This window comes from Vicia villosa, linkage group LG1, assembly GCF_029867415.1.
Source record: "Vicia villosa cultivar HV-30 ecotype Madison, WI linkage group LG1, Vvil1.0, whole genome shotgun sequence".
Classification (NCBI taxonomy): Eukaryota; Viridiplantae; Streptophyta; class Magnoliopsida; order Fabales; family Fabaceae; genus Vicia; species Vicia villosa.
In genome coordinates, this window is record NC_081180.1 from 217,625,367 (window position 1) to 217,649,896 (window position 24,530).

A 24,530-nucleotide genomic window follows, 5' to 3' on the forward strand; every position below is an offset into this window, starting at 1 on the left:
TGAATAAAATCCTGCTGATGATGTACAGGCATTGTTTCAATCCCCAAACACCGGAGATATAAGGGAGATAGACCCTCGTCAACCCCTTTGAGCCTTGAAGTAGGAGTTTCTTTTCTATTCAAAAAAAAACCTTTAATTTTAACCCTGGGGCAGGGTAGTGTTCATTTAACTTGATCAAGTGTTCAAAACTCACAAATAATATGCATCTAAGGATACAATAATGGTTATCTTTCAAAAGGTTGAGGAAAGTAAGAACTGTGATGGTTATCCTTCACCTACCAAGAGGACAAAAGATGACGGTACCACAATGGTAATCCTTCATTAATCAAAGAATGAGGCAGTCGCAATCACTTCCAATGAATCAAAGACAATGAGAGGTCATACGACTTGTTCAAAAAAAAAGAGAGCAAAAATATGGCAAAAAAAAAAAATGAAAAGAAAAAATGATGAAAGAAAAGAAATAACAATAAAAAGAAAAAGGATGGTGAAAATAAAGCAAGAACAAAGTCGTGTGATAATGAATCAAAAGAATAAAAGGTGAGCGACTGCCATGTCTGAAAAACCTCATTGATTCCTCAACCATCTCAAAATTCCTTGTGAGGGATGAACACTCATGTTGAGTTAACTGAACTTAAGAATGGAGAACATCATGAAGGGGTGGGTACCAAATAATTTTGAGCCTAAAAATCCTTTATTTCTGAAAACCGTGAACCAGGCCAAGTTACAACCCTTAAAAGTCCTAATTGAAGTAGGGTTTATTTCGAAAACGCACTCCGATGCGATAGCGTTTAACTGACTCCCAATGAAGCGTGACATATCTATGTTGGTATTGTATGCCCGCTTTACATTCACAAGAGGTGGCCAACTCATTGCATAAAAAAAAGAGCTTTAACTTCAAGACTAGCATAAACTTTGTATTAGAATTATCATTCTTAGAATTAACATTCTTTTGCATACAAAACATTTGCTTAAACATCAAAGAAGTTTCCATGATGAGAATCCATAAAGAGCTTGATCATATCAAAGTAAAAGGACTTGAGAACTCCTTAGAGTAAAAATGAATCATTTCAGAAACTGATATCAAGGGGCATGTTGCTTGAAGACTCCATTGAGCATAATTAGTTGATACCTTCTTTGATTGGTTACTCTGAGGGGAGAAGTCTGAATACTCGGTTGAGTAGATGCATTTTGATTAAGTATCCTTGAGGGGAAGAGTTTGAAGACTCCACTGAATATGATAAAGTTGCTTCCATAGTTTGGTTGACTTCAAGGGAAGTAAACTTGAGGATTTTGATAAGATGTACATAATTAGGGGCAGTCACGACGAGGAATCTCTCTCGTGAGTTCAGCCTATCTGGGGCAAGCAAATCAAGGTTTGACATCTCAAATTCAACCAATCAGGGTTAATCAAGTCGAGGAATCTCTCTCTTGATTTCAATCAATCTGAAGAAGTGATGTCGAGACACCTCTCTCAGAATTCAGTCAATCTGGGGAAATCACGTCGAGATTCGAAAAATCTCTTCAAGGATCTGTTGATCAAGAGAAAGAATATTTCAAATGCTTGAATATGCTAGGGCAGAATTATCTCACGTAATTGTGGTTTAAGGATCCTTTCGAGGCAAATATCTTTGTAAATCGGATATCTTCATGAGTCAGGCGCCCTGGGGCATGATCTTTTTGGTTTGTATTGAAGAAACCGTCATTCACCTGTAAGGTGCGGTTGGTCATCACAGAATGGAGAAGTATCATAATGCCTTTCCCCAGCAAGTTACTCTCTCCCCAAGCATAGGAGTTTATTTCTCCTGAGAGTTTTATTCATTCACCAAGTATAGGAGTTTATTTCTCCTAAGAGTTTAATTTCATTCATCAAGCATAGGAGTTTATTTCTCCTAGAAAAGTCTCTCCCTGAGCATAAGAGTTTTATTTCTCCCGAGAATTCATTATCTCCCCAAGTATAGGAGTTTATTTCTCCTCGGAGTTATTCCACTCATCCCATAAGGAGTTCCTTATCCGGATTTCTCATCCCCGACTTGGTGAAAAGAGGGAATCTCCTCATGCCAAAAATTCTCCAAGCAATGGCACATGGTAAGAAGTCAGAAATTATTCTTCAAGTCAACAATCATAAGTATATCTTGCAAGTCAAAGTCCAATGTCTATTGGCACCCCCACAGAGTTCTTAACACTAAGGGAATTCTCCCTAATGTTTACCTCTCCCGAGGTCAGAGACGAAGCTCGATCGACAAGTCAGTGGAATATTCTCTAAAGGGCCCTCATTATCTCTACATATAGTAATCATTGCATTCACATTGCATCTACAAAAATGCGTAGCATTTCCATGAATATGGAGCATTACGCCATGAAAAATTCAAACATGCATCAATGCATAAGCCAGGTTTGTATATGCTTCAAAAGCACGAGGTAGTATATCCCCAACAAGGGTCTAGTTTTTACTAGTCTCCTTCTGTCAAGTCCAATGATTATTGGCATCTCTTTCCCTGAAGTCCTGTTGTTACAGGCACCCTTCAAAGTCTGGTTGTTACCGGCAAAAGTCCTATTGTTACAGGCATCCTTCGGTCAGTTCTAGTTGTTACTAGTCTGCTCCTTTAAAGTCCTATTGTTATAGGCATCCTTTGGTCAGTTCTAGTTGTTACTAGTCTGCTCCTTTAAAGTCCTATTGTTATAGGCATCCTTTGGTCAGTTCTAGTTGTTACTAGTCTGCTCCTCTAAAGTCCTATTGTTATAGGCATCCTTCGGTCAGTTCTAGTTTTTACTAGTCTGTTCCTTTAAAGTCCTGTGGTTACAGGCATCCTTTGGTTAGTTCTGATTGTTATTAGTCCTTTCCTTCAAAGTCTGGTTGTTACCAGCAAAAGTCCTGTTGTTACAGGCATCCTTTGGTCAGTTCTAGTTGTTACTAGTCTGTTCCTTTAAAGTCCTGTTGTTACAGGCATCCTTTGGTTAGGTCTGGTTGTTATTGGTCCTTTCCTTCAAAGTCTGGTTGTTACCAGCAAAAGTCCTGTGGTTACAGGCATCCCTTGGTCGAGTCTAGTGGTTACTAGCCCTTTCCTTCAAAGTCCTGTAGTGACAGGCATCCTTCGGTTAGGTCTGATTGTTATTAGTCCTTTCCTCCAAAGTCCGGTTGTTATCGGCAAAGGTCCAGTAGTTGACTGGCGTTTCTTGTTTATGTCAAGCGTTTGATAGTATCCCTTGTTTGGAGTCAATAGTAACTGATGTCCTCATTCGAAATCACAATTACAAGTATCTCTTCAGAGTTTTACTCCAGAGCGCAAATTTTGATGGTACTGTTGGGTATTCAATCCACTTACACCTCAAATGTCCAGAACTGGTATTGTTCGTACATTCAGGTTCAAGAAGATTGAATAGGGGCAGCTGTTGCACCCCAAAATTTGCCCACATATTTATTTCTAACTGGCTTAAACTTCTCATTTCATATGCATCATCTTTCCACTAGGGCATTAACATAACTCATGCATTCATTAATCAAAGTTTTTGCATTGGTTTGAGACGTACATATCAAATAAGCTTGGATCATCTGGTTCTCCTTCGAAGCATGGGTTGTGGAAGTAGATTTTTGATATGGTCATTCATCATGAACTTCTGTCTTCTCAAGCTACAAGGCTATTCTCATCGAAGTATTTATGAGCATTGAACTGTGAAATTAGAGTTTATTTCCCTATTTCTTGTGGCGATCAAAGGGTCTTTTTGAGTGTAGGTTTTGGGCTTCATGTCATTATGCTTACAATAATCATCAGATGAATTAAGGATCTATCTAGATTTCCTTATCATTAATTCGAAGGTCAAACTCACTCGGTCACTTGGGATTGCATACAAGAATCAAAGTTATGTGGAACTTCGTGAATCATTTCAAGTGCGGGGCATTTTTTCTTCAGAATTTTTGGCTGTGAAATCACAATTAAAACTAAAGTGGAAACACAAGGAGGGAGAAGGAATTAAAATCTCAATTTTGGGTAAGAGAAAACGTAACATGCTATGAGTAACCATCCATTTACAAGTTTCAAGAACCATATGTATATATTTCATATCACTTTACAAGGAGAATCATCTACATGCTCAATGTTCCCTTCCAATCCAATTCAATACAAAAAAGAGGAAAAAGTCTCATTACAAAGTCAATTAGTTACATTTCTATACTAAACTTCAAGCATATTCTTTCTCCCCAATCTTCAAGCTTCATAGTTTAGCCCATCTCTGTGTCGTTCCAAATACACCATGAGCCGTGCGATTACACTAGTTGCGTCTCCGCACCAATACACTCGCTGCAGCCTATCTTTTGACTTGACAAGTTCCAAAACCTATCCAAACAACATGTAAATTGAGTCATAAAACAAGTGCAGTCAATATAAACCAAAACCAGCATTCAAATACATTCACTAATAACCAGTCCCACATCATGTATCTGTACCTAAATCAGAATCTTCAATATAATCTAAGCTATGCGCACATCTTCACCATACGGTTCGCTCACAGTTTCGTAACATCCAAGCCGCATACTTCAGACTTCGACACCATGCCAATACCTTCTAGAAAACCTGTGCCAATTCAAATCAAGCTAGCTTATGTTAATTCTGACACAATCAAATACACCGTCCCACATTCAGAACAAAGCTACAATAAATTCTACATTATCCAGAAAATAAATCCAGCTTACCACTCAAAACCCGCAAAATAAAACCGGAGCTGCCATCAAACATTCACAGACTTGCAGCACCTCAAAAACAGACCTGCAACATTAAATCATCATCGTTATCTTACCAATCCACAACAAATTCAGCCAGTTCAAAAACGGATCAGATTCGCAAAACCAACGCCCATTCTAATAATCATACAATCCCATTCATATAAGTATACAGTCAGCAGCAATTCCTAAAAGAAAAACTGAATCCAATAACCTAGCACTAACCGAAAACCAAACATGTCCTAACTGTTACTAACAGTTTATAACTAATTCAGTTACTAACTCAATCGGTCCCTAACTGAATCAATCTCTACCCTCCACCTCATAATAGAAATTAGTTATTCCTAACAACCTAACCGATTCATAACTGTCAAAACCATTTGTAACTAACTTTTTTCTAACAGCTAACAGTTTTCAACCACCTAGCTAATAGATCCCATAACTGAATCAAAACAAAAAAAATCAGTTACAGAAGGAGAAGGATTCAACAGAAATATCAAAGGGGAAAACTAACCTTCAGAATCGCTTCTCTCCACCTCTATAAATCAGAACCACATTCCTCAATTCAGCCTCTCCACAATTCACACACATCTTTATCAGTCCCCACCATTTTGCTCTGCATCTTCTTCTTCTCTTCACAATTCATTCATCTCCATCCTCACTTCAACCATTCTTCATTGCTCCATTCATCACCATCAACACTTCATACCACAGAGCTACACACCAATGCTCTCTCCATCCTTCAATTCTCAGAACAATCCCTCTTGAGCTTCTTCACACCTCAAATCACCAGAATCTTCTCTAACCAATCTTCAATCTCACCATTTTTCACACCTTCAAGCCTCTCCATAACCAACAAGAATCAGTAACAAACTTCATCTTCTCCAATCTTCACCACCAATTCTTCAACCTCCATAATCTTCAATCTGAATCTTCATCATCTCTATATCTTCATCATCGTCAATCTTCCTCTCTAAACTCAGAATCATCTTTCTCCTTAGATTCTCCATCGCATCTCAGAACCTTCATCTTCAACCAACCTCTCGTCAACCTTCAATCTTCTTATTCGCTCCGTCGCCTTCATCAAGTAGACAACGAACTTCATCATCACCTGCAACTTGTTTCATCAATCATCACCATCATCGAGTACAGTAATAACAACAACTCAGAACTGAAGCGCAAGGAACAAAAAGAAGACGGAGGAAAAGGAATAACGCAAGTGTTAATAGACTTACCTGAAGAACGCGAAGTTCATTTGCCGGTTTTTCGTGTCATCAGTATTGAAGATTCGTGGTGAGAGAGATCGATTCGGAGAAGGGTGGACGGAGTTGAATCGGAGAGGATTTGAATTTGAGCAGAAACGAGTCGTCGAGCTAAGCGAAGAGATGACGAATCGGGCGAGAGGAAGGCAAGGTAGTGAATGCGTTGTTCATCGGTTGTTCGCGATGGCGGAGGACGAGAGTTGATCGGAGAAGAAGAAGCAACATCGCGCCGCCGTCTTCGTTCACGGGTGAGGGAGAAGATATGTTGAGAAGTCCAATCGTCACATTGTAAGTAAACCCTAAGCCCCTTTGTATTATTTATTTTATTTTTAATTGTTATTAATTGATTAAATTGTGACTGATAATGTATGGATTAAGGGAATTAATAACTGATAATTGATTAGGTTAATTAGAATTAATTGTGATTGATTGGATTAATGGAGAAATTGAATAAGAAATTATTTAGTTTGAATCAAAATCAGTATTGGGCCATACGAATCACTTTTCACACCCCCCGTAGGCCCATAGTTTTCTTCTAGCAATAACAAAATCTGAAAGAACCTTAGTCAAAGCCATTGGGCCGAAATCCACTCTACACCACCCTGAGCCCAATCACGCCACTTTTTGGCATAGAAAATCTGAAACAAAAATATGTTGTTGAGCCACTCCCTTTGGGCCTGTGCGCTGACTACTGAGTCACACCCTGATTCAGCTTACACCCCCTGCCTGCATGTTTTCCTCATTAGACTTTAGGTTTTTTTAACATAGTTTTCTCTTAGTTTTTCTTAGTAATAATAGAGTAAATAATCACCATTTTGTTAGATTTTTTTTAGAATTTTGTTGACAATAAAAACCTCATAAAAAAATACTAGTTTAGGCTTATTAGAATTTAGGTCTTTAGGCTCGAATTAGAATTCCCTTTAACATATAAAAAACCCATAAAAAATAATAGTATATTTTAGGTTAATTCTTGAATCACTTCTTTTATTTCTTTTGTACTATTTCCATGTCATTTTTGTGTAATTGTCGTGTGATTTTTGTTACTTGTTTTTGGTCATATTTTTGGCCTACTTTGTTAATACCATTTTAATGCTCCTTTTAGAATTTAGTCACCATGTTAACTTTAGAATTAGAATTAGAATAACAATAGGTTAGAAAATAGGTTAGTCCCCCTTGTTCATTCTTTTTCTTTTCAACATTAAAACACTAATAAATAAAGAGGCGAATCACATTAAGAAAGTGATAGAGAAATGAGTGGGATTCATTCCCTAATCTGTTTCTCAATCACTTAGTGGCATAGAAATGAGTGGGATTCATTCCCTAATCTGTTTCTCGGTCACTACTTAATGGGAGAGAAATGAGTGGGATTCATTCCCTAATCTGTTTCTCAAACATTAATTAATGGGATAGAAATGAGTGGGATTCATTCCCTAATCTGTTTCTTGAACATTATATAATGGGATAGAAGTGAGTGGGATTCATTCCCTAATCTGCTTCTCGATCATTATACATTTTTATGTGATTCTAATCGCAAAGTAAATTCCCTTAAAAAATACCCAACCAAAAATATCCAAAACACTTAATAAAGGCTCGAATTAAAACAAAGTGACGAAGTGGTGCGAAACCTTGTATTGGGTTTTGTTCATCATGTAGTTACATAAAAAACACAAACCCAAGTTCACTCTTTTGCCTTGTTAGGCGCCTAAGAACAAGTTAAGTCCTTTCCAAAAGTAGGCGTATAAGTCTCCAAAGGTCGAGCATCGTGGATTGTGACCTTAACCGCTGTTCAACTAAAAAACACAAAACAAATGGAAACTATGGAGCCGAACTACGGTCGCTCTGATTCCTTGTAAGGGATACGTAGGCATTGGGTCGCGGGGCCTAAGCGAGCACACTTGTAAATAATTCCTTCTTTTCCCCGTATTTCTTTGGCATTCATTCGCATTTAGGTTTTAGACATAGATACACCCTTTAGATAGAAACAAACATAGGTGGATACCATCGAGTACGATGGGCGTGAGGGGTGCTAACACCTTCCCCTTGCGTAACCGACTCCCGTGCCCTGTTCTCTGGTCGAAAGACCTTGTTCTTATTCTGAGTTAGGTTTCTGATATTCCTTTCCCGCGATGGGATGAATATATTAGTGGCGACTCTGATTCCATTTTTCGCGGTAGCGACAATGTGCAAAAGGGCTTGGGGCTTATACCTACATGGAGGCCCATGGTATATTTACAAAACATGGTTGATTGTTTTATTTACAGACGCGTCGTTTGTTGTTTTGAAAACAGTTTGGAAAGTATTGTTTTGAAAGAGTTTTCTGTACAAAGAAAAACTGTATAAAAGAAAAAAAGTGGGTCTTATACTCTCTAATATTCGAGAGGCCCCACTTCGTTTTGAAAATCAATTGATCAATTAAAAAGATTTAATCAAAAGAGAAGTGGTTTATCATTTTGAAAAAGAATCGCGATCGCTCGTCTTAAAACGATTTGAATTTGACAACAGTCAACTTAATTAAGTTAAAACAAATTTTAATGCTTAATTAAGACCTAAATGATTAGGGTTTGATCACAAAAAATATTTACAAGTGATTAGGTTAAAAATTAAATGAAAAATAATATTTAAAGTAATTAAAAACACTTAAAAAATGTATCATTTTAAACCTAATTAAAAACATATTAAATAAATCTTTTTTGTGATTTTTTTTTGATATTCATAAAATATATGTGTTAAATAAAGAGTGTACAAAAAATGAATGAAAAATGAATTAATTTGATGTGTTAATTAATTAATTGAAGTTGTGTAAAAAATTGAAAAAAAACAAGTGATAAAAAGATGGTTTTGGCCCCCATGAGTGTTGAACTCGTGACCTTAAGGTTACTACTCAAAAGTTTAACCAACTGGACCACGCGCGTGGTCTGATAATCATTTGCAACGAGTTGAATATATTTTGAATCAAGTTTGTAAAATCAATTTCAAAAAAAAGGCGCCAAGAACACAAACCCTATCTGAATTTGAAAAATCTGAAAACTGGATTGTTTGGATCAAGTGAATAGCCTAACTTGCTCGATTTTGGACGAGGAACATGATGGTACCATTTAATTCCATTTATTTTCACTCTAGGGCCATTGATTCTCTGATGAACACGAAGAACCCTAATTCTATAATTCACTCTGAAATTGTGTATAGTTGATGAATTATGAAATTGATTGAGGGCTATTGATCAGTGATAGTGCAGAAACAAGATGGTAAACCAGTTTTTCATTTATGATGCATGTATGTATGAGTTTGAAGTTGATAGGCACTTACCTCAAAAATGCCAAAGCTGGAGATCGAATTTTGCAGTAGAGGAGTTCCAGTTGTTATTTCTTGATCTGAACACCTTCAGTGGACCTTATGGAACATGTTTGGATGCTTAGAGCAGTTTGAATTCACCTGAGCATGGCCATAGTACCCGATCTGCAGTTGCTTCAAGTATGAATCAAGCTTGGTGATTATGAGGTTACAGATCATATGTGAGTGCTTGGATAGTTCATATGTGATGTATGGATGATGTTAGAAGTGGTAGTTTGGACAGAATTGAGCCTGAACAAAAATTGGCATGATAAGTCTCATGTTATGCATATTTGGAGGTGAGATGATGATTTTGAGTTTTCAGGTGTTTTGGGGTGTATGAGTGATTCAGACACATCATATATGACATTTAGAAGCTGTGGGAAGCATCACTTTGTTCAGAACTTGCAAGGTTTGGAGGTTGAGTTTTCTACCTCACTTTGAAACACATGACTTGTAATTCAAGAAAGAAGAGAGAAAACCTATAATTGTGAGGTTTTGGTGTGATTTTGAATGAGGTAATGACCTCTATTTATAGGCCAAAGAGTCTGAACTCAGAGCTTTGCAACTTGCTTCAAGAAGTGATGATTTGGCTTAAGGGATAGAAAGGAATCTTTCACATTTAATGCAATGGTTAAAAGTAACTAAACCATGGTTATTTTGGCCAAGCTTCTTATCTCTTTCCTATCTGATCTTAAACCAGAAAAATATCATTCAGTCATTGCTTTGGTGTGTCATCACTTGGATCATTGGCCATATAGTATAGAAACTTAGTGAAAATGGCTTGAAATTTCATGCTTAATGACCTCTAATGTCAAAATTCAAAACCATAGCTATGCTCCATATTTTTTCATGCTCTTGGACATTTTGGAAAGATCATGTTACACACTTCAAAACCCTAGTTGAAAGTTCCTTCAAGACCTTTAAGGAAATGGGTGAAAAAGATCCATGAACTTTGAAGAAAATGAGATTTCAAGTGAAGTTTTCAAAAAGTACCAACTTTGAAGCACCATATCTCTTAAATGGTTGATCTTATGGAAAAAATTTATATGTGTCAAAGTTGTTTATTGGATCAAAATCTACAACTTTCATGTTGGAAGTTTTTTTCAGTTTGTAGGTGAAATTTTGAGTTATTCCCCTCCAAAGTTTGGAAAAAACCATGAAAAACACTTAGAAAAATTTTCTAAGTATGAAAGTCAAACTTTTGACTTTTTGATTCTTGATTGATTTTCTTGATTTTTCTTGATCAAATGACTTCATACTTCATATATTGATGATTTTCAACTTCAAAAGTCATGGTTGACCAAAATTCCCCAAAAGTCAATGGTGATCTTGTACAGTTGACTTTTTCAGACGAATCGCGTTTCTGGAGATTTCAAATGAAACATGCTATCCTCACCATATGAATGGTATGAATGGATCACATTGAAGCATTAGAGGATATTTAGCCATGTTTTGAGTTGTGGCACCATGTCCTGATTAAAAAGTCAGTTGTTCAGTGAATTAGGTCAAAAACCCTAATTGTCGACCTGATGAGATTGATGACTGTAGGTCTTGAATTGAGATGCAATTTCCATTGGATATTGTCATAGGGATTATTTGAGGATGATTGAAACCTTTGATTGACTTCCTGGGGATTTTTAGGGTTTCCCAAATGTGATCCCTGATTTCAGTCCCTGATAGTTCAAAACCCTGATCTGAGGATTTGTCTGATCATTCTTTGTGTAGGAGATGTCTTGAGCTAATGGATTAGGTCAAAATGAGGTACTTGGGGTCTTGAGGTCTTGTCCCAAGTTATTGGGTCAAATCCTGAGCAAAAGTCAAGAGTATGCTATCTTCAGTCAAAACCCTAATTCAGTCGATTCAGAGCTGTTGAGTTTGTTGAAGTGAATCTCTGAGGACCAAATGTTGATTGTTGATGAAGATGATTCATTTGAGATGAAGGGAGAATAAAACCCTAGTTGATTATTGCTTGTACTGATGAGTGATTTCTTGATTAAATCCCTGCTGAGTCACAAGTAGCAAACACAAGCTATGCAATTTGTTAGAGATGCAAATGATGCATATGCAATGATATGAGGTGGTATCTTAGGTCAAAAATTGGGGTATGACAGTTAGGGAGTGCGTAGGTGCGGGCGCGGAGTGACTGTTCATGACAGTCACTTAGTCTCATGGCTATCGAGAAGCCAATCGACGTGCGTAAGCGAAGATGTCCTTCGTGGGAAGGACACGTATTTGCAAGAATACGAGGATATAAAAATAAAATCCCTACAGGCTAAGGGATGCATAGATGGTGATGTCCTTCGTGGGAAAGACATGATCTTTGAAGTTAGAATCCCTACAGGCTAGGGACCACGTAGGGATACCTGCAAAATTGAAACGTATAGACATTCGAAGTATATAAATTGCAAACATATAATGAGCATAAAAGCACAAAAGTCCTAAGTTCATAGGTTCGACGTAGTGGCTCTAGGGAGCCAACCTTTTTATGGGGGGTTCTAGAAGGTCTCATGAGGTCGTTCGTAGCCTCCGAGACTTTTTGTCTCTTTGGGTTTTAGAACAACTCATTTTATCCATGAGGTTCGAATTTTTGGGGTAGGTTCCCGGAGAGATCAGCCAAGTACCCAGTCCTGCCCTCAACAAAGTCAAGCCTCGTTTTGGACATTTCCGAATACTCAACCCACTCCGAGTGGAATTATCAATGAGACTCGTAGGAGATTCATACTCCCCTATTGGTCTCAAAGTTAACTCCCACACTTAGGGTTTAAACAAATAATTTATAATATCCCGACAATATAAAAAGCAGCAATTGTATATAAGCAACCAAAGCAGTATTTATTTAAATTATAATAAAATAAATAAATAAAATTACTGTAAATAGATGTAGATGAATAAACAAATGAATTTAAATTTGAATATTTACAAACAAACTAACCTCGAAGTCCCGCCGCTTATAATTTGACAATATAGTATGACAGTAATTAAATAAAAATTTAAATTACTGTAGTTTAAGGCTGTAAATAAATAGATAAATTTAAATTTAAATATTTAAAAACTAACCTTAGAATCCGGCCGCTTATAACAATGCAGTAGAACAAATTTTTAAATAAAATATTAATTTAAACTGAGGTAAAATAAATGTATTTATAAATAAATAAATAAAAGTTTAAATTTAAATATTTATATAAAAAAATAAACCCTAAAATTGGCGAGTTAGCCAAACCCTAAAAATGGCAAATTAGCCAAACCCTAAAAGTTTGCCAAACCTAAACCCTGCCAAAACCTATAGGAGCATAGTAATCACCATTAAGTGGTCCCCAGCAGAGTCGCCAGCTGTAGCAACCTGCCTAAAAAATTTATGTTTAGAGTCGCCACCTATTCTGAAGGGCGAATAGGAAACCCTACGCAGTATAGAGATCAGGGTAAGATACTATATTCAGGTCGAGGGAAGGTGTTAGGCACCCTCAACCCTTTCCTATGGCTTTGAATCTAAGGTAACAGTTTTATGGCTAAGAGTATTAAGGTAAGGTTTATGCTTTCGAGGGTTAAATAATTAAGGGAAATAAATCGGGAAAAATGAGATTTAGAAGAAAGGGGACTCGCCTTGTTGCCAAGTGCCTACGTATCTCCTTAGGGAGAATCAGAGTCAACGTAGTTCGGGGGACGGGTTGTACGCCCTAGAATTGAATTGAATGTATTTGAATTTGTTTAGAAGTTGTTTTGAAATGCGAATGTTCGAAGGTATTTTGAGTTACCTTATCGTAGTTGTGAACATCGCAGAATTGAAGAGATGAATTGCTGTAGTAACGTGGTTTAGTGTGTTTTAAATGTTTTAGGCGTACAACCCTGATTTGGCACTATTAACCGCAATGATCAATAGATTTGATCACCATAGTTAAAAGATTAGGATTTTGCACCATTACCAATTCAAATCGATTGATCTGATTATCACTAATAATGAATTAACGTATTTTATTATTTTTATGAATTGTATTTTGTATTGTTACCCCTCATAATCGATTGATTCGATTACAAATAGTAACAAATTAAATTTGGAACGAGGGATGATTAATCATCACAATCAATAAGATGATTGCAACCATTTAATCGAATGTAGTTTGATTTGTATTTTATTTTAATTAAATAAACATTTTAATTAAAATTATTATTGCCCATAGCGATTAATAGATTTAATCGGCACGAACAATAAGTTGCATTTTTAATATAAATATCATGTATTAATTTATTTATAAAAATAAATATTATTACATAAATAAATATATTAAAAGAGATTTAATCAAGATAAATATTTAATTAAAATTGTTATTGTTTGATAGGATTTGATTTAGTGTGGTTGTTAATGTGGTGCATGGTATAGGGACTACATCCTGGGCGCATGATCTAAGGCTGACGGCCATCTGGTGGTTAGATTTTGAGGGCGTATGGTGAGAATTATGGTGAAGAGCGCACAGGATCAAAGAGAAATATTTCATAAAAATGATATGTGGGAGCGAGGGTTCGAACCCTCGTCCCTTGGCATACACGCGTGCAGTCTTACCACTCCGGCTGCGTTTCTCAATTGTTTAACCAATTCAACCAAAATAATTTATCGCTAATCAATAAAACACAAAGCAAAACGAGCGCGAAATTCAAACGCGCGTATCACGTAATGACAGATCATCATCTTCTTCAACCAAACTGGTGATACACCTGCGTGTTTGGCTGCGAAATAGCTACGGAATGGTTCGTAGCTAATATACCTGGAAAATAGCGAATTGAACATGCTCGTCCAGAAATCTTTCGCGATACCCCTATCCCACTCGTTTGAAGCGTGCGAACCCAACCATGCCCATGATTTGGCCTAATTTTATCTCTAACGGAAAGCCCTAATTAAAACCCTAAAACCTTCAATCGGCCTCCAATGGCCGATCATACATACAATGCCCAGAAACCCAATTAATGACTCACAAACGTCCACAGCATGAACAACGATCAGAATACACAATTTAAAGCCTATGAGAATGCCTAAAACCGTCTAATCGAACCAAGTTTTAAAGTCACTCACCTTGGCCAATCGGAGGTTGTTCTGGGGGTGTTGTTGCAGCGTAGTGATCCTCCCACGTTCAGAAACTCTTGGGGAAGCTTTTGCAAACCTCAAACCTTGTTGGAAACCTCTCCATTGACAAAACCGAATTTGAGTTTTCTTCACTTTTTCTTGTTCTTGCAAGAGTGCTTGTTCACGAATTGTTCAACCCCCTAATCATGTGGCATGTGCTAGGTACTTATAGGTAGTGAATTAGGTTAAGAAAAATAGCCCAAAACTCTCTTGAATCCACCCTTGCAAATTTGAGAAATTTGATTTGATTTCTTGAATAAAATCTTGCTATTTTGCTCACAATTTGTATTAACTTCCTTCTCCAATCACTATGCACGAAATTACATTATATTTGATCATTAATTCTGATTGGAAATCAAACAAAATATAATTTTAACAAAATATTTGATTTTTAGTCTTTATTAAATCATAAAAATGAAATAAAAAATACATTAATTCAAATATAATGCTAATTTTCGTGGCAAGTGGTTTTTGGGCATGCTAATAGCTTGTGGACCAAGTTTGTATGAAAATACTATGGGCCCTTTTGCAAAGTTTCTCCATTTGAACCCTCCTTTATCACATTTGGTCCCTAAAAATCACCTAACTTTGATCGAGCATATCTCCTTCAATTTTTTGAGCTATGAGGGAGTTCTAATACTTTTTAGAAACCTCAAGAGGTCCTCTACAAGCCAATTTGGAACATATTTTTCATTTGAAGCTTTTATCTTAATCATATCCTCTTTGGGAAAAAACTGCTTTTGAAGGATGCCTGAAAATGACCTGTAATCTTTTGCCTTGTATCTCTTAAATGAAGCATTTCTAGCCTTGGCTTGTGAGACACAAAGTTGTAGAGAATTCAATTTCCTTCAAAATAGGCTTTGAGTGGGGAATTTTTGATGTTCCATGTGAAAGTTATGCCCAGTCAAAGTTGGGTTGACTTCCTCCCAAGAAACCCTAATTTGAACCTTTTCATATTTATTCATCTCTGAGTTTCTATTAATGGAATCATGATCAATTCTCGATCCAATGATGTATATAACCTCACATACTTGATGTTGACCAAAAATCTTGAAGTTTGACTGTATTTTGACTATAGTTGACTTTTAGGTCAACATAGTCGATTGTTGGTCATCTGAACCATTGAGCGAGCAATCCTTGAAATAGAAGCTTGACTTTTGACATGGAGGTGCCCTAGTTTATGAGGTCCTTGATTAGAAGGAGGTGACTTGAACGATCCTTTGAACCTATAGCCATTGAAGATGAATAGAGGAGGGCAAATTTTGGGGTATGACACCAAGTCAACAAGTTCTGGTCCTAGGGGAGCACGTGCTTCGACCGATCAGGCTGAGCGATTTTTGGGTCGGGCTCAAGCAGAGAGATTCAAGGATTTGGGGTCCCGAACCATCTTAACTGAGAAGTTGGTCACCACTTTAGGACAAGGAGGAGGTCCTTACTCTACTATGTGGGATTACCTTGAGCATAGAAACTGGCAGCGTGTGTTTCAACCACACACAGTCATTGATTACGACATAGTGAAGGAATTCTATGCTAATGCTATCAAAACCACGGATGAAACGGTAGCCTATACATATCAATCATTTGTGAGAGGAAAAACCGTGGAATTTGATAGAGATTCCATTAATGAATTCTTGGGTGAACCACTCCAACTAGCAGAGGATGAGAAATGTTTCTATAGGCAAAATGTGCTTAATTGTGCTGACCTTGTGGACCAGATGTCTGAAAGAATATGCATTCCAGGAAGAGGACCAGAACTTAGTAGGCAAGGAAATCCGACCAACTACAACAGAAAGGATCTTAACATCCATGCAAGGGGAATTCTGTCTGTGATCTTGTACAATATCAGGCCAAGGACGCATGTGACCACAATTCCTTTAGATGTGGCATTTCTGATGACCGTCATCATGTATGAGCATACCGTTGATGTCGCATTCATCCTTTCAAATGAATTGCGCCGAGCAGCATTGAGTGACACACAACATGGCATTAATGCCAAATGTGTGCTTCCCCTTCCCAGTCTAATTATGGGATTATTCAAGGAGGCAGGGGTAGAGTGCTCGGGACAAGGGCATCATGTGATTAACACTTTTATTGATGATGTTTTTATTAACAGGTTTTGTGCAAAGCCATTTTACAGGGACCAAAAGGCTGCAACTGCCGCGTCTCATGCTGGACCATCTACATCTACAGCACCACCTCCTAGTAGTGCAGCGGCATTTGATCCTCTGGTTGCTCATTACTATTATTCAGCCATGTTTAAGGCTAACAAGAGGTCTCATATTTTCCTGCACGATGCTATGCAACAGCAGTACAAGAATCTTTCTGCTGCCCCTGAGGAGAGAACTTTCCCGACCCGGGAAAGCTATTTCACATATTGTGGTGGGACGGAATCCAACCCTTTTCCTGTAGGGGGTGCAGGTGTTGAAACTAATAACCAGGCACAAAAGAATGAGGAGGAGGAGGATGCGAATATTGATGTCGAGATTGACTCGATGTTTGATAACTGATATGATGATAATTTCTGTTTTATTGTTGATCTTGTTTTTAGTTATTTTATGAATGGCTGACCTGTACTCTGGTGAACCTTAGGGTCACTATGACTTGTTTTTCTTCTTGGTATTAAAGTTTATGTTAAGTATTGCAAATTGTTTTGTTTTTGTATCTGTCTCAATTTAGAGTGAGTAGTCTTGAAAACATAAAGAAAAGCTCAAGTGAAGAGTAATGAAAGTACCAACAATGGAGCAACATGTTTAAAAGTGGTAGTGAGTGAATTTTCAAACAAAAATTTAGTTTTCACTTTCTTTTTCAATAAGTGACAAGTCAGGTATGAATTTTCAAACTCAAATTCCTAATGTGTGCATGAAACATAGGTTATTAGTAAATACTAGGCAGAAGTTCTTTATGGTACACTATTTTAGTTGGATCGGCTTAGCCTTAACCATTGTGAGGAAAGCTTTCCATTGTTTACTATATGCAGGAGACCATCAATTATTTTGACTTGTTTGTATCATGCTAAACCGTTTGTCGCATCGCTTGTGGAAATCTATGAAAGTGATTTAGGCACTTGTTTGAATCTGAGAGTTTCTTTAAGCCAATTCCATCTTAAAACTTATTCTCTTCTATGAGAGTGTGATCCTTTGCTAACCATTCTTTGAGCCTGAGGTCAAGATAAATTCCATTATATGCACCAAGGAAACACCTGGTGAGTTTTGATCTCAATAAAAAGTTTTGTTTTGGACCATCAGCCACAAAATTTGGTGATGTGTTTTCTCTTTCACCTTCATAGAAAGTAGGGGAGCATTCATAAGAATCTGAATACAGGTTGATCTCCAAGTTGGGGAGAGTCATACAAAAAGAAGAGTAAGTCTGTAGGTGGTGATTTTCAAAGAACGAAAGAAAGTCGTAGCTTGAAAAAAAAATGGAAAAAGAACAACGTTTGAATCTAAACAGTTGTTGAAAAAAAAAGAGGAGAAAAAGAAAACACCGAGCTACGAATGGAAAAAGATGAACGGGTGAGAAAGCTAAAGTATAGAGAAAAAGGAATGAGTTATGATTTGGATGCTTCCCTAGATTAAGAACAACCCTTGAGTATCTTCTTTTCTTTGAATCTAAAAACCACATTACAACCCTGGAAAGACCTTTTGATTCTCAGATTCCACAGGACTTGATGCTAACAATATGGTGAACGCATGATATGGATTTTTGTTGATTTAATTGTTTGGATGAGTGTTTAACCCCTTTATTATTCATCATACTTTTTGATGAGAGAGATTAGTGTTAATTCAATTGCAATTGTGTAGTGTTTTGAACTTCTGGAAGTAATTTTCTTTCAAAGTCTGTTTCATATATGTGTTCTGAATTTGCAGGGATATGAGGAGTATCTAATTTGGTTGCTGAATTGAGCCACTTGAAAAACCTTTTTTGAAAAACTTGTGGCATGATTGTTGGTATGTTTTGTTGTTTTCGGTGAGGTGAGTACTTTTGTTTAGGGACAAACAAAGCTCTAAGTTGGGGAGAGTTTGTTAGGAGTGAATTAATGGTAAATTCATGTGTTAATATAAGTAATTTCTTTTCTAAACTAATGCAAATTGTGATAGAACCATAGGTTTTTAGTAAGAATTGAACTGAATAAGTTTAGTTCATTTGTAAAGCAAATCGAATCACTTGTGGGTACTATTGATGCAGGTTTGGAGCTGAAAAGGAGCTTTATAAGAACATGAAGAGGGAAGAAAGCTGAAGTATCAAAGGCAAAGCAAAAAGAAGGAGTTTTAGCAAGGGCGCGCCGCGGGAGTCTAAGACAGCGCCGCGCCAAACTCACTGTTTTTGACCGCGCCGCGGTGATCCGTTGCCGCGCCGCGGACGCGACGTTTCAGGCCCAAAAATTATAAATAGAAGCCCTAGTCTTCAAGTAAAGGGACTGACTTTTTGTGAGCGAAATTAGGAGAGCATTCTGATTCCGAAGCTGAGAACAACAATTGAAGGTGGACTCTTTACCAATTGAAGACATTCCTTTGATGAAGATGAATCCCTCTATTAAATCTTGTGTGTTCTTCATGTCTATGGAGAGCTAAGTTCCTCTTGTTGAGTTTAAGGAAGTAGTTAGCCTATGAATATGCAATACCATTGATTAATTCCTATGAACAATTGTTTGAATTTATTATCAATAAGAAACCTTGTTTTTATATTAAATTATTGTGGAGTCTTTGATCGAAAGAAAAGATTCTTACTTTTGCCCTAGGTTACTATATTGATTCAGTCCCAATTTGCAGAGATGGAATTGTGATTGAGTTTTCATAATTATCGTTCTTTATTACTATTATCGATATTGATATTCTGAGAGATCGAATCTCATAACGGTAAAAGTTTATCTAATTTGATTTGCAGACATGGTATCATATTTGAGGATAAGTGAAGATAATAATTCAAATGATTGTTCAATTGTGATTTAATTAACAAATTGTATAGGAATAGGTTGATGAACCCTAAAGCTCAACATATCTCTTTAATCGTTAACAAACTTTCAGAATTTGCATTTAAATTATTGTTTAGATTTAATAGCATAGTTATAACCACAAAACAAATTCAACTACTTTTTCTCACTCAAAATAACCAACTATAGAACGGCAGTAATATTAAACCAATCCCTGTGGATACGATATATACCGAAAATATTTACCCACAAATACTTTCAACAACATACAATACCAGAAAATTATCTCCATAGAGCTCACCCATTAAATAGACCACGGTGCCTGCTCTGATGCAAATTGAAATTTTGGCACTCATACCACATGTTAATATTTATATTCCAACATCATAACATGATATCAAGATAGATGTTGTGATATGTGCTCATGATAAAAAATAACAACATCAACCAGTAACTTATGCAGAAACATAGATCACAGAATGCCAAACATCATAAACACAATTTAAGACAAATGTCTCAACACCAAACCATAATGTCAAGACATATGTCTTGACATCATCTGCTGACAAAACATATTTTACCAGACAAAAATAATGCAAGAATAATTTGCAGAGTGGTAAATAACACAGTCAATTGTTAATCCAGTTCGGTGATACATCACATACTCTAGGGGTTACCAAGCCAGGAAGGAAATTCACTATAATAGTATTAGTTCAAAGCCTAAATAGTCCTAGTTTACAACTTATCTCTTAATCACTACCTCATGCAACTTCTACCTAGAAATTAACATCTAGATATGAGAAATTGACATCTCACTTCCAATCACCTCAGTGATAAACAAAATTGTCCCAATCTCAGTTACTGTTTCAAAACAAGTCACAGTCCTAGTGACAAAACTAATCACTAACTAGTGACAAAAGGAATATTACACTTCCAATATAACATACTTAGTTTTTCTTCAAAGCTTCAACTAAGAAATATACTTGATCTTCCTTAAAAGCATCAATCAAGAATAATACTCAACTCTATGCTTAAAAGCTTAAAGAGCAAGAACAATAACTTGACAAATAGTCAAGTAACAACCAGTCTACCACACTATATCAAAAGATACTTGGGTGACTTAAAACACAATAGACTCTCAAAACCTAAGACTTATAACCTTCCCCTAATTTTACAACTATTAAAACTTGGTTACATTAGATTTAGGGTTCTTTTTAAATAGTTTTCAGCATTCCATGGGCTTCGAAACCTTTACACAAATATTACTTGATCCACAAGCTGAGAGCTGGAACAAATCTACAGAGAAATCTCTTTGAATCTTTGAACAAATCTTCAAGTTTCATAAATTGTCTCAAACATCCAATTTTAGAAACTTTAATTCTGTTGGAGATTTGATTTACTTTTTCAAGATTAAATCTTATTAACCTACGCAAATCATTGAGATATATTGATTCTTCATATGATGAACGATTATGTGATGCTCTTATTAGATTAGGAGTGGCTTCGGGTCTTTCCAGAAAGGAGTTTCAGAAAAAATTTGAAGACATGAAGTTGGTGGAATCTAGGAACAAGGAAGGACAAAAGGTGCAGTCAAATAATTCTAAATGATTATTGGAACTTTCAATATTCGGGGAGGCGGAGGTTTGATAAAAGGAAGCGGATTAGTAGTATTATAAACAAAGGGAACGCGGATATGTTCCTTATTCAAGAAACCAAGTTGAAGGAGGTTTCAGATTCTATTGCTGGAAGTTTTTGGAGGACAAATGAGATTGGTTTTTCGTATTCAGAGGCACAAGGTTTGTCGGGAGGTCTTTTAACTTTATGGAGGACTCAAACGAGTACGGTTTTATCTAGCTTATGCGACAATGGTTATCTTGGCCCAAAGGTTTTTTGGAATGGAGGTATTTTTTACAGTGTTATCATTTACTCTTCTTGTTCGTTACATTTAAAACGTGATCTTTGGTCTCATTTGTTGGGTTTGAAACAAAGACATCAAGATGGGAATGTATTATAGAGGGAGATTTCAATGCTTCCAAGAAGAGGAATGAGAGAGTAGGTATAACTTTGATTAGAAGCAATGTGGAGTGGAGGGAATTTTCGGATTTTATTGAAGATAGTGGTTTGGTGGATGTTCCTAGTAAAGGCAAGAAGTTTAGTTGGTTTAGTGGTGATGGGAAATATAAAAGTAGGATTAATAGGTTTCTTGTGTCCGAAAATATTGTTTCGTCTTAGGGGGTTGTTGGTCAATTGATTGATTTGAGGGATGTTTTAGATCATTGTTCGGTTTGGTTGATTGTTGATAAATAGGATTGAGGACCTAAGCAGTTAAAATTCAATAACGAATGGTTTTCCGATAAGGGCTTTATCCCTTTTGTTGAGAAGGAGTGGAAGAGGTTAGAGGTGCATGGTCGAGGTGATTTCGTATTGAAAGAAAAATTTCGTTTAATCAAAGAAAAGTTGAGATGATGGAATATATCTATTTTTGGTAAATATGATATGGAAGTGAAGGAAGGTGTTAGGGATTTGAATGAACACGATGATACAGAAACTTGGGAGGAGTAGGTGCAAGATATCAAGTCAAAGGCTAGTAAGAGGGTTAGGTTGAATCTTAGGCTATGTTTGCGAGTTTGGAGGGGAAAGGAAGGGAGGGTGTGGACCTCCGTTTTTTAATCCGGGCCATACCTCTGTTCTGTAGAGATACGTGAACTGACTCTTTTATCGCTTAATGCTTTCGCATTTTGAAAATTCACAGAGTCGCCACCGACCTTTTATTTTATCCAATTAAGGAAAGGTTTATAAAAGAAACAGAAAAAAGACCTTTAAGAAATTCTGGGTAAGGGGGTAGGTTATACAAAGGGAAGGTGTTAGCACCCTTTGTATCCATGGTTATCCATGGGCTCTTAAGTTTGCTTAGCTCACTTGTTTTTCGATTACTTTTCAATTGCTCTGAAATTGCTCATATGTGGTTTCAAATACCTTTGTAATTTGAATTTTGTAATGATCCGTGTGTGGATGTATACAAAATGCTTGTTTATCTTTCGAAAGATGTTTTGAAAAGAACGTTAACTTTGTAATAATCCGTGTTTGGATGTATACAAAGTATTGTCTTTTTTGGAAAGTTTTGAAAAAACAACAGTGTATGAGAATTTTGTTTGTTTTGATTTGAGCAAGCAAACTAGGAGGTCTACCCTGAGTTGTAAGGTCTTTATCCTATTTCCTTTAAAAATCTATCCTTTCACCGGATATAAACGCAAGGTTCGATTTTGTACTCAAAATAGTAGAATTTTGACTTTGATTTTGAAAAGAATGAGAAGGGATTACCTTAAGAGGTGCAAGTGTGATTGTGTTTGTATTCAGATATTTTATCTTTGAAGTTAGTGATCTAACGGTTCAATTTTATCTTTGACATACACGCAGTTTATATTTGCTGGAAATTAAAATGCGGAAATGTAAAGTGCGGAAAGTAAATCTACGCTATTACATCGATTGTGCAGGAAATGTAAACTAGCCTATTTACATGAATTTGACATCCTATACATTTATCTAGGAATTTAAATTGCAAGAAAAATAAAAGGCATGTTTTTGGATTTTTTATGATTGATTTTAATTATAATTAATGCATGATTAATTAAATTAAAATGAAGAAAAAAAAGATGAAAATAGATTTAAACCTAGAAATTAAGTTTAAAATATGTACAAAATATTTGTCAATTAATTTTAAAACAAAACTAATTTTTTTGGAATTTTTGAAATTTGATTTGAAATTGATTTAAGCTAATTAAAACATAATTATACAAATAATTATACAAATAATTAAAACTTAAAGATAAAATTATTCAAAATATGTACAAAATTAGTTTATAATATATAAACAATATTTAACATAAAGAACAATTTTTTTTTATGATTTTTTGATTGGTTAGAATAATTAAAAAGCAAATATACAAACATATACTAATTAATTATGCAAAATATTGGAATTATGAAAAAAAAAATATTTTTATTTCAGAAAATAATATATTATTTTAGAAGTCTAAAAATATTTTTTGTATATTTTTTGGATTTTTAAAACTATTTTTAATTAATTTTGTAAAGAAATTAAAATAGAAATAAAATTTAAAAGGATACGATCAGGTGTGGTGGATAAGTGTGGTCTATGGTGTGGTTGCATGATCTGGTGCGTTTGATGGAGTGACTGGATTGATCGTGTGGTCACTGAAACGAGGCACATGGCAAAAGCGTGGACAGCGTAGCACAGGATCCAAAGAATTTGAAAAAGCTGGCGCGCGCGTTCTGACCAACCAGAGCTTGCCACGCTTCATCTTCTTCATTTGAAATTTCTGCAACCGTAGGTAAAGCCTTTACCCACGGTTTTTTTCCGTCACTAAAGCTCCTGCAAATTGAAAATCACAAGATATGCAATATAAATACCATATGAGATGGATCGATTCTAAATGATCCACTGAACACAACCATGGCCTTATTTTCTTTTGATTTTGCCTTAAACGAAAAACCCCGTTTCGAGGTCATAAAACCCTAAAATGGCACATGTCTCAATCGTCCATGAAAACCTAATTCCAGCTCCAGAAACGACCAGAGCATCAAACCAAACACAAATATGCAATTACATCTTGTTATACATGCATGTATGATTATATTTTGGTGGGTTTCGATTTGAACAAACCGTGGGTTCTAGGCGTGTGTTCTTGAGGTTTCAATGCTTGCAATTGATCTGGACAGGTTCAGTGAAGTTCAAGGAACGTGTTTGAATATTTAGTTTATGTTAAAACAAGCTGGAATTTAAAATTCGAATTTTAAATTTCCTTCAAAATTTCAACTTGATACAAGTGTGTTTACAAGCATAGAATGGTTCTTAATTCGTGTCCCTTTGTTACTGAAGCTCTATAGCTCTTATATAGACATTGTAATGCTTAAAAACTAAGCTAAAAGCATTAAGTGCTTTTGTTGAATTCTTGACTTTTTCAACACTTATGGCTTTGCATTCAAGCTACCATGGCTTGACTTTCAACTCTCCTTCTGCTGTACTTTGGCTTGGGGCAGAGTTTAATTGATTCCCTTGATGAGTCATGCTTAGAAATTAAGCCATCCATTATCCTTCCATTTTTACTTTTTATTTAATCTTAAAATAAGATAAAATCAAGCAAAAAATGAATAAAA

At 36.0% G+C, this 24,530-nt stretch overlaps 1 long non-coding RNA gene across 1 annotated transcript; it reads right to left on the reverse strand.

Moving 5' to 3' along the window:
• Nucleotides 1-4,562: 4,562 nt before the first annotated feature.
• Nucleotides 4,563-6,259, reverse strand: LOC131622593 (uncharacterized). The gene is made up of 3 exons (XR_009289953.1): nt 5,950-6,259; nt 5,229-5,825; nt 4,563-4,760 (listed from the first exon to the last, which is right to left on the reverse strand). It is a non-coding gene; the product is annotated as an uncharacterized LOC131622593 (long non-coding RNA).
• Between the last annotated feature and the right edge of the window lie 18,271 nt (nt 6,260-24,530).